Source organism: Phascolarctos cinereus, unplaced genomic scaffold, assembly GCF_003287225.1.
Source record: "Phascolarctos cinereus isolate Bilbo 61053 unplaced genomic scaffold, phaCin_HiC Scaffold_5;HRSCAF=322, whole genome shotgun sequence".
In the NCBI taxonomy this organism is placed as follows: Eukaryota; Metazoa; Chordata; class Mammalia; order Diprotodontia; family Phascolarctidae; genus Phascolarctos; species Phascolarctos cinereus.
In genome coordinates this window covers 393,694,509-393,707,099 of record NW_027555958.1, presented here as the reverse complement: position 1 = coordinate 393,707,099, position 12,591 = coordinate 393,694,509, and positions in this window count along the sequence as shown.

Below are 12,591 nucleotides of genomic sequence, written 5' to 3'. Positions count from 1 at the left end.
TTTTTCAGCTAAATCCCTTGGAGAACAGAATTTGAATTTGGTATTTGAGAGTCAGTGGTGACTTATGATTTCAACTAAGAAAACAAACTACCAATTTTTCTTTCATTGCACTATCCTCAAATATCATAGATCCTTTGTGTGATCCAGAAAAAAATATTGTTTCCTAAAGTCACACCCTGGACCTGTTTCTTAACCTCTGTTTGCCTCAGTCTCCTCAATTGTAAAATGGGAACAAAAAAGCACTGAACACACAAGTTTGCTGCAGGGTTCAAATGAGACATTTGTAGAATGCTTAGCACAGTGCCTGGTACATGATAGACACTACATAAATGCTTATTCCCTTTCACTACATTTAATGTTAGCATATATGTGATTGGCTTTAGCTAGTGAAAGTGTTAAACCTTTTAAGATGAGAAAGAAAAAAGTTGTTAGATTTCAAGAATATAATTGCTTTGCTTTCCTGTAAGTACTTTCAATAACAGAAGATTACAGTTTTGCAAGAGCTTTAGAACCACTGAAATGGGATAAGGCCACATTAGAAATAAAAACCAAGCTGAAATTTAATATTGGTCAAGCAAACAGGTCTTTTTTATAGTCAAACCACTTCTAACATAAACTGTAGCATATTAGGTATTATTTATCAATAGCATTTTAAAAGTCCCTAAAATATGATTTTCATCTCCTAAGATCTACTTTATTTATCTTAAAGCACACTACTTTGAGATACAGTTAATAAACTTTATTACTTATGTCCACCTCGGCATATCACATCAAATATTGCAAACACAATGTGTAATAGAATTGCTCTCTGTTGGAAAAAAAAAAGTTCTAACCATTTTTAAGCCTTTTTGTAAGTCTGTCACATCTTTGGTAAGAAGTTATCCTTTGAACTGTTTTTGTACAATAGGACTATGCTTTAAATAAAACCACTTTGAAAAGAATTGTAGCTTAATTCATAGCCGAATAGTAATTATCATCAGCAGGTTCTATAGCCTAATTTTATAGACATCTCAATCTACACTGGAAAATAATCTCAACTAAAAGTAACTTTAAAAGTATCCTCTACCGAAAGGTTATATGAAGTTAATATTCCTGATTAATCATCATCAATGACAATAAATAATTTTGAAATAAAAGTGGAAAAATAAAATTTCTAGAATATACAGGACAATTATAACCTTTATTAAGAAGAATGTTTCAAAGTTGAGAGGCAGGATTATAAGACAATCACACTGATAGATTGGGAAGTAGCTGCACTGAAAATGGAGCTGCCCAGACTTTTGGGGTAACAACAACAACAACAACAACAACAACAAAAGTAGCTTCTCAGCCATTGCAGTACAGATGAACAAATAGTTCAAAGAAATCTTTAATAAGAGGAATTCATGAAAACATGGAAAGACAGAACTACGCTTTTAAAGCTAGGAGGTATCTTAGAATTCATCAAGTCCAAGTCTCTCAATTTACAGATGAGGAAACCAGTACAGATGGCAGTTAAGCGCCCAGGGTGTCACAGAGATGATAATGTTTGAAGTAAGACACAAACCCATGTTTTCCTAATAAAAGTGTATACATACATACATACATACATATATATACATATATACATATATATACACACACACACATATAGGTATATATGTGTGTATGTAGAGGGATATAGATAGATATATAATATAGATATCTATCTATATGTCACAGGAAAATAAATAATGGGGATTTATTCTTGGAGGTTTTCTCCCTTTACCCCTTTTTCTTGCCTATTCATTCCCAAGTTTCTTTTTTAAAAAATTGCTTAATACATTAATTCATATGATGTATTGAGTTATTTATAGATCCATGTTGTGGAGGGTAGATAGAACATGAACCTGGTTTGAGCTAGCCAAATACAGAATTCCAAATTTATCTATTTTTCTCTCTAATTGACACAATTTCATCTTTTGTGCTATTTGAGGTTTATTATGTGCTTCTAATTTCAATTTCATATTTAGTTTATCAATTTTTTCTCTTTCTGCTTTTGTTCATGTATATTTTCAGAAACATAATTTTCCTGCTTTAACTGTGTTTCAGCAATTTTGGCATATGGTATTTTAGTTATCATTCTCTTTCACATAATCATTCATTTTTATGATTTTTTTGACTTATTCATGATGTCATGGTTTACATTTATTTTTAATCTTTTTCTTTTGCTCCATATATTCATGAGTTTTTGTGTTATTGTCTAACAAGTACATGCTTATTTTTGAATTTTAAATTTGTATATATTTTTGTATCTTAGCATATGGTCAATTTTTGTAAAAGTACTTTGTAGTATGGAAAAATATTCATATTCTCTAATATAAAAATTCATTCAGAAAACCTTTTACACCTCTTAGCTCCAAATTCTTTAGTAGCTTGTTAAATTCTAAATTTTCTTTTCTTTTTTTTTTTGTTTATCTTATTGTTAGATTTGTTGAACTCTAAGAGAGGAACATTAAAGTCTTCTAATATTGTGTTACTATTTATATATTTTGGTAATTCAGTTCACTTTTCCTTTGTAAAACTCAATTCTCAGGTATTTAGGGCACTTACTATACATGGAAATGAATAGAGGATGCAAAGAGAGAGAGAGGCAGAGAAGGAGGAGTATATGTATATATATATATATGTATATGTGCATGCACATATATATTATTATTCATATTAATTTATTTTTATTGCAATAGTTCCTTGACTTTAATCATACGTATTTTTTCTTGTTAAACTCTATATTGTGAATTTTTATTTAGGTTTTGTTTAATAGCATGATTTAATCCTTGCTTTTTTAATTCATTTGATACATAACAAATTTTTGTTTCTTCCTCTCATTTAGTTTTGATATGAATCTTTATTTTTAAGATGTTTCTTTTTATACAACAGATGGTTATATTTTGTTTTCTCATCTACTGCAATCAGCTTAGAGGAGGGGAATATCACCCTTATTTCTGTTATGTTTCTTGAGTATAACATGAAAAATTGTTGTTTTCATTGTTGTTACTGTTCTCTTTCACTCAGGACTATAAAGCGGAGCCACTGATTCTCAAACTAAAAAGAGAAATATAATTCACATCATGGTTCTGGAGATGTATAAATGAGAAGAAATGCCATTGTGAGCCTTGGGTTCACCCTATTGGTTAAAATCAAATTGTTTATATGTTAAAGTTTTAGGTATGATGCCTGGGCATACAGAGGTATATTTATCTTTAGAGATAAAGGACTCAAGCTCCAGTTTTCTGAACATTTGAACATGTCGTGACTGCATGCAGCATACAATGTTTCTTTGTAATGGAAGATAAAAAAGCTGAGGGCACTGGCTTCATTGTCCACCCAACTGCTGCTTGAAAAAATATTTTTTGGGTAACCTGGCAAACTCATTATTGTCATCTTGGTTTTAATAGGCCTATGTAAAAGCACCTAATTGAGAGAATGAAGAAACAGGGGAAAAAAGAATAGAAAACTTGACAACAGCTTCTAAAATATGTCACATTTACCTTGATATTTAGTAACTTCTGTGTAAAGATGGACACAGGAGAGAAAAGGGAAAATATGGTTGAAAATAGGTTTTAGGGCCATAAAATTGAAGACAGTAAAAGCTTTCAGTTTTCTTATAATCCTCATGCCTGTATATCATGGAAACTTTCACTAACAAATTATTTGGAAGGATAGACCTGCCTGTGCCAAGCAGTAAAGGACATTAAAAAAAAAAAATTGATCCTATTTTAAGCATAAAATGACTGTTTACAGATGTGGGATTCATATTAGAAACAGGTCTCTGTAGGAAATCAAATCATCAATTAGATCATCAACTAGCAAAAGTAAAAATCAGTGCCAAATTAGAAGCATAGAAATGAGAAAATACTATACATGATCATAACAGTCTCAACCCAATCTCTTTAAGCAAGTTGAAAATTCTGAAAAGTAGGAAAGAGGAGGAAAAAAAGGAAGACATTGACTCTGGTTACCTCATTTCATTTAGATCTTTGAAAAAAATCCACCAAGAGGAAGCCAAAAGTATAGAAAACTCACCTCAGTAAACATTTGTTCTCTTTCCCACTTGAAAAGATGTAGCCCAGGGCAACACTTTCTCATTTCCAAAACATATTTGAAGAAGTTGGAAAGTTTCAAGAAAAATTCCCTCACAAAAAAAGTGGAAAGCATTTGAGGGTGAAAATGTGCCTACAGATATTTGGCATGAAATATTGAAGCCAGAGCATTTGGATAGGATATGTATTTGGAAAGAGGAGGATAGTAATTAGTTATGAAATAGAATGATTTTTTTGGCCTTTCTATGGCAATCCATTGTCAATATCATTAATTTATCACTGTCACCATCACCAACTCCTTGTCTTACTACAATATGAAGAAGTAGCCATAGCACTTAAAAAAATGAATTTGCAGATATTGGCTATACCTGACCAATTAAGGGGATAGAGACTGGACTTGTGATTTCACTGATACAGAGTTTTCCTGGATGAGGAAGCTACCTCTACAAATGCATATTGGCCCCTTGTTAGCAATATAAAGTCTTAAAGAGTAGACTAGGGGACTGAAAGGGAGATTTAGTGGCATATCCAGGATGACACAGGTCATTATTTGTTAAAAGTAGGATTTTGAAATCAGATGTCCTTAATTCTTAGGATTGCTCTCTATTCATTTTAACTAGATAATAAAAGAGTGGTGGTAGGTGGGGAGAGAATCATATAAGTGTAGGACTTAGAAGCCATGTAATCCAATCCCATCATTGTACAGAAGAAAATGAGGCCCAGAAAGGTTAAGTGACTTGTCAGGTGATATATGTAATAAGTTTTACAGTGATATTTATACTCAGATTCTCTAAGTCCAGAGCTCCCCTCCACCCTTCTGGTGTGTGTGTGTGTGTGTGTGTGTGTGTGTGTGTGTGTGTGTGTGTATTCTAAACTTTTTAAGGTGCTTCTATGCTATAGGCAACATAATTTTAAAGATACTCTAGAAACAATGTTCAAGATATTATAAGGGGTATTGGAATCATTATAGATAGCATTATTATTAAAAATGAAAAAACAAGAAGATAATGGTAACTGACCCTTATGGCACCTTTTTCATCTCTCCAAAAATCTTTATGAGTTCTCTATGCACATTTATGAAGGGGACCTTTGATTAAAAGCAAAACAAAACAAAAGAAAACTCATTCCCTGAGGTTCTGAACAAATAGAAGTACAGAATAACTCAGAGCCTATCACAAATTTAACCCTGACTAGAAGGAGAACTAGACACAGACTGCCAGTAGTTGGGAAATCTAAGCTAAGAGCAAACATAGGTAAGCAGCAGGAGCAGCCCAGAACATATTGCTGACCTATGCCAGGCCACAGAAGAGGAGTCAGTCAACAGTGAGGTGTCTTTTTATTTCCTGTGTATGTAAGCTGGTTGACCAGGGTTGAGGCCAACTGTTGTCTACTAAAATGCCAACCAGTGGAAAGTCCAAAGTTTTATTGCCTAGACACAGACCTGGAAAACCTCAGAGGTCAGCCATCAGATTTCATACCTGGTCAGACCACATAGACTGTGTTGAAGATGGCAACTCTGTGCTTAAAGTTGTACCGGTGATCCTTGAAGAACAAAGCACTGAATACCCAAATAATATAGTGGCAGAAACCTAGATAAGATAAACCCAAATCATTCAAGTACTAAACAATTCCAAAAGAAGTGTAAAGATTCAGATTTTAATACTAAGCCTTTCTCTAGGAATTAAGACAGAAAGAATGAGTCAAAACAAAAACAAACAAACAAACAAACAAAACTATAAACAATATTATGATGTTCAAGACATAAACACTGAAGAAGTGAATAACTTCAAAATATCTACAAGCAATGACTAAAAAGAAACAAAAACAAACCACTCGGCCACAAGATCAATTAAAATTCTTAAAAAAAGGTTTTTAGATATATTATAAAGATACATTGTATATTGTATATATAATATAAATATATATTATATATAAATATATTTTTATATTTTAGATATATTATAAATTAAATGAGATCAATGGAGGAAAAATATCAGAAAAGAAACAAGAGATTTAGAAGAATGACTCAAAAAGAAAATTAGATCCTTGGCCAAAGAGATACAAAATATCTAAAAAAACCAAACTTCTTTAAAATTAGAGTGGATCGAATAGAAGTTAATGACTTAATGAGAACAAGAAATATTTTTTTAATTAAAAAAATAGAAAAAAATATGGTGACATAAAAAAGCAAATAAAGGAAAGATAATTTAAGAATAATTAGCCTACCTAAAGACTATGACCAATATAAAAATATTATATTGTAAGAAATATTGAAAAATACCTACCCATATATTTAGAATAAGAAGACCAAATCAAAATAGAAGAACCCACAAATTACCTCTTGAAAGAATGCACAGATCTATAGGAATGTGAGTTATTATTCAATTCATAAATGGTCAAAAATATGAGTAGGATGTCTTCTAAGAAAGAAATGACAGTTAACATCACCCATCACTCATACCTTTTCACCATTTACCATTTAATAGCTATATAAAAATGTGCTGAATCACTAATAATTAAAGAAATGCATAAGTTTGTAACTAATCCTAAAAAAGGACCTTTATGTTCTCATTCTCTCTCTGTCTGTCTGTCTCTCTCTCTCTCTCTCTCTCTCTCTCTCTCTCTCTCTCTCTCTCTCATCTTCTCTATCTGTACATATGTATATATATATATATATGTATGTATGTACATATAGACAGATACACACATAGATAGATAGTATACATACATATGTGACAGTAATTTTGTAGCAATAAAGCACTGTAAACTAAGGGGTGCCCCTCAATTGAGGAATTGATTTATGAAAGTAATGGAATATTACTGTGCTATAAGAAATTTCAAACAGCGAATCATTTCAGTGAAACTTGGGAAGACTTATATAAATGGATATAGACTGAAGTGAGCAAAAAAAAGGAATAAGCCTTCAAAGACTCTACTCAGATATCATGTGTTTCATATATAATAAGATAATATTACAAGATTTAGTATTATAAGATTTCATCATAGACGTGAGCACAGATAGACATAGATTCAGAATGTAACCATCAAATATTCACTGTCTCTCTCTCTCTCTCTCTCTCTCTCTCTCTCTCTCTCTCTCTCTCTCTCTCTCTCTCTCTCTCTCTCTCTCTCCCTATAGATAGATAGATAGATAGATAGATATGTATACACATGTTTATATGTGTATATATATGTATATGTATATACATATATATGTATGTATATATATATAATACATATATATATACATATATATGTGTATATATATATATGTATTATATATATATTATATATATATTATTATATATATTATATATATTATATATATATATTTTTATATATATATATATATATATTTTATTATAATATATATATATATATATTTATATATATATATATATATATATATATATATATATATATGTATACACAAACAAGGGCAAACTTAGGCCTAACGTGGATACAGAAAGATAGCCACTCAAGGGAGGAAACAGCATGGAGGAGTATGACCTCTTGATACAGAAAAGAATGCCATCTGTTCACTCAAGAAATAAGCTTCAGCCGTTGGAAGTCATAAGTTTACCCTTTAACATTACTTACTTACCAACTGTACTTGAAAAAAAATGGGGAGCACATCAGCAGGGAGTTTGTGAGTGGAAGTAATAGAAACAGCAGTCTTTCAGGGTCATACTTAAAACCCAGAGGGGAGTAGTAGTCAGCAACTTTTGGGGGCTTGGGCCCACTAATCCAGTGGACATTGAGTAAGTAGGCCCAGAGGGGGCATTTCATTATGTCAAGGGTTTGGTTCATGTTGAGTGCTACAAGGATTCCATCTGATTTCTTTGTAAAGACTTCAGGATACACTTATTTTTAACTGAATTTGAAACCATCATCCATTAAAGTGTAACTAACAATAATACTTCCTCTTCATGTGGAGATGATTCTAGGTTTCAAAAGTCATGTCTATAGAGAGCAAATTTGGGTAAGACATAGTGGATTTAAATCTGAATCAGTAGAAGCAACACACACATACACAATGATAAAATTATCTTTTAAAATACTTAAGGATGAAGCTGAAGTTTAATAGAAATGAAAAAAAAAGCAACAGCACCAGACATAAGACTTGGATTCAAGTTTTAATTGTGTTTCTTAAACTTTTAGAAAATTAAAATATTGTTCATTAAACTAAAAATGATGTTGCCTATTTTATTGACCTCATAAGTTTGTTGTAGATCAAGCAAAATAATTTATTCAGTATCAATCGGTTATTGTGTTAGGCTCCAAGCATAATGTCTAGGAGATAAGGACTAGATGTATAATTTCATTGACATGAAGGGCCACTATCGTAGAAATTCCTTCTATGGCAAGATCATATGTTCTTTGAAGCTAAAAATATAATTTGGGCTTTTAAGATTTAGGGGGAAAATGTCCCTGGCCTAGAAGAGCTTGCCTAATATAGGGCAAGTAATGTTTGGTCAATACATATTAAATGTCTACTATGTGTCAGGCATTGTGCTAAGCATTGGAGATACAAAAAGCCAAAATACAGTCCTTGCCCTCAAGGAGCTCACACTGTAATAGATACATATAAATAAATGTAATATTCACAGAAAAATAGTAATAGGTAACTTGGGAGTGGGGCAGAAAGCACTCTAGACAGGGTGATCAGGGGAAGATAATGAGGAAAGGTGGTAGCTTTTGAACAGAGCTTTGAAAAGAGCTAGGAATTCAAAGAGGTCAGGGTGAAAAAGGAATATATTCCACCCACAAGTTTGGGGAGAACAGCCTATTCAATCAATTAATTAATAAACAATAATTGATTAAGCAGTTACTATGTGCCTGGCCTTATGTCAGATACTAGGGAAGCAAAGATTACAAATGAAATTGTTTCTGTCCTAAGGGATCTTTTTATTGGGGTGACAATCTGTACACAAATAAGTAAAAAAAAAAAGTGGAATACATACCAATCAAATATAAGAAAATTTGGGAAAGACACTAGTATCTGAATTATGGTTTGATGTGCCATAGAATCATGGGATTCTATGATGTGAAGGTAAGGAGGGAGTGTAGTCTCAAGAATGGGGAATTGCCACTGCAAAGACTCAGAAATGGGAGATGGAGTGTTATGTGTAAGGAACTACAAGAAACCCAGTTTCACTCAATCAGGTTACCAGAAAGGGAGCAATGAGTCATAAAGCTGTAAGGATAGCTTGGGGAGAGGTTGTCAAGGATTTTAAATGCCAAGCACAAGAGTTTAAATTTTATCCTGGAGACAATAAGGAGCCATTAGGTTTTTCTGAGTAGGAGAGTGATATGTTTGGACTTTAATTTCAGGAAAATTATTTGGCAGCTGTGTGAAATATTGATTGAAGAGGATAGAGGCTTAAAGAGTCCAGTTAAGAGGCTATTGCAATAGTCCAGATGAGAAATGATATCATCCTGAATAAAGTAGGATAGTAGCTGTGTGATTAGATTAGGGAATGGATGTGAGAGAGGATATAGAAGTAAAAATGAAATTTGACACTGATCTGAAGTGAAAATCAAGGATACTACCAAAAATAAAATTCTGCTTCTTAACTTGGGAGACAAGAAGTATAGTAATGATTTTAATAGAAATAGTAACATTTTAAGGATGAATTTATTTTTTGGGAAAAGATGAACTCTGTTTTATATGCATTTAGTTTGAGATATCGAAAGATATCCTATTTGCCAGGCCCAACAGACATCTGGTGATGTGAGACTGGAGTACAGGATAGAGATTGGGACTGTGTTGAGGCAGTGAGGTGTCATGAGGCAATGAGGTGGTACAATAGATACAGTACTGGACCTGGAGGTGGGAAGATATGAGTTCACATCCAGCTTCATATATTTTGTAGCTATATGACCTTGGGCAAGTTGCTTAGCTTGTTTGCCTCAGTTTCCTCAATTATAGGATGGGGATAATAATAGTGTCTATCTCCCAGTGATAGTTGTTGGGATCAAATGAGATATTTGTAAAGCACTTAGCACAGTGCCTGTCACATATTAGGCACTATTCAAATATTTATTGTTGTTCTTGTTTTTGTTATCATACACCTGAAATTGTAATATGCATACAGATGATCATCATCAAAGGCACAGCAGACAGAAGAGTAATTCAGATCACAGAGTAAGAATTTCATAGAGTTTGAAGGGAGCTCAATAGTCATGTAGTCCAAACTTAAATATAGAGGTTACCCTCTACAACATTCCAAAAAATGGTCATCCACTATGCTCTTAAAAACCCCTAGTAAAGGGGGCAGCTAGGTGGCACAGTGGATAGAGCACCAGCCCTGGATTCAGGAGGACCTGAGTTGAAAGCCGGCCTCAGACACATAGCACTTACTAGCTGTGTGACCCTGGGCAAGTCACTTAACCCAATTGCCTAAAAAAATAAAATAAAATAAAACAAAATTTAAAAATTAAAAATTAAAAAAAAATCCCTAGTAAAGGAAAAATCTACATTCAGGGACAGTCCACTCAAATTCTGCACTGATTTCATTCTCAAGCAGGTTTTCCCTTTGGTCAAGGTTTACCATTAAGCAATAACTTCAAAAAGTAAATGTCAGGAAAAGTTTTGTGTGGATGACAGGGGGGATTAGGGAGTAGGAACCCATGGATAAGCCACTAAACCAATCCAATTGTCTTGGATGTGTAATTAAAACTCTAAATAATAGCACTGTATTAGAGAGCAAAAAACTGGGGTGTTTGACAGGCTCTACCACTAAATAGCTTTGTGACTTGGGTATGTAATTTTCCTTTTCTGGGCATCATCTGTAAAATGAGGAGGCTGGATTAGCTGATCTCAAAGGTCCCCTCCAGTTCTCAAATTGTGTGATTTTCTTTTTTTTCCTCTTACTTAAAGCTCTGGGTGTAATTAAAGCAAATGTCTACTGTTGTGAAAATCAAAATCTTCCAGTATTGTCAGTGAATTCTATAATCAGAGAATATTCTTAGTCTCTATTGGGCCTTATTCATGCTCCTTGACTTAGTTCTTTCACATGATATCTGTTCTGGGATTCTGAACAGTTAACTGAGAAATAGAGATGGGCTGGCACCGATTAGCTTTATTTCACAGTTCTGGCACACACGGATATTGCCTTCAAGATGCAGTGATTTAGTCCATCTCAAACCAATTTTCAGTAGCAAAATTAGTTGCTTTAATAGCAGTAACAACAAATCTACAGAATTCCATCTGTCATGATTCATATAATAACTTCCTTTGTGGGTAGGTATTGACTTCTGCCTGGAGAATATCCATGTAACTGTCTTTTTTGTAGAAGTAAAGATCCTTAGTTTTTACTGATGGTAGGAATATTTGTTTTAGTTGAAATAATTGTTTAGAGAAGCATCTACTTTGGTAAAATAAAGATGGTTCTTTTGGGGCATCCTGAGAGTGCCGTGTTTAAAAAAAACAGTAAAGAGTTGGGTTTATTTTCATTCTATATAATGCTCACCATAATTTGTACTTTACTGAATTTATATCAACAGCTCAATATATTGCCAAGTTTATTTCTCTACTTAGAAAGAAAAAAAATCTGGGTATAAGAGAGGAACGTCATGCTTCTTTAAGAGCTGAACATTGCATTATTAGGATTATAAGATCTAGAGCTGAAAGGGATGGTTGATAACAAATCAGATAGACAGAAGACCAAGAAAAGATCTGTTTATGAGAAAAGGCACAATGAAGCTGTTCCTTATCCTTAAAAGGAGAAATAGGGACAAGCATAGAAAGAGAACAGAAATTTTATCTAGAGGATCAGAAGGTCATATTGAAGTAGTATTAGTGTCTTCCAGTAAAGATTAAACAATTATCTATGCACATGCATGTGCATGTGCATGTTTAAATAACATTTATATAGTGCTTTAAATTTGCAATGTTCTTTACAAATATTATTTCATTTTATCCTCACAACAACTCTGACAAGGAGATGCTAATATTATATCCATTTTACAGATGAGAACATTGAAGCAGACTAATTTTAAGTGACTCCTCCAGGGTCACAAAACTAGTAAGTGTATGAAGCCAAATTTGTATTAAAAATCTTTCTAACTACAAGTCAATCTTTATCCACTGTATCACCTAGCTTCATACACGTACATGCAAATGTGCATGTACATGTTCATGCACATATATAATACGAACATGTACAAAATACACATATACCACACAAATATATCTGTATACACACAAATACATATACATATGAACATAAGTATATGGTGAATCACCCATTATTATCAGGAAAAAATTCTTTATCATAGAATTTAGATCTTTAAGGTACCTTAGGAATTACTTAGTCTAATCTCTGGTTTTACATCTGAAGATACTAAAGTCCAGAATGATTTTCCAAGTTACAGTAATCAGAAGCAAAAGACCTGTGATATAGATCCTTATCCTTTGGTTCCAATTTTAGTACTCTTTCCATTATGCCAATTACCCCAAGATGATTTTGACCAGATTTGTAACTACTACTAGTGAAAAATGGCACATAAAATTCCTGGTGTAGAT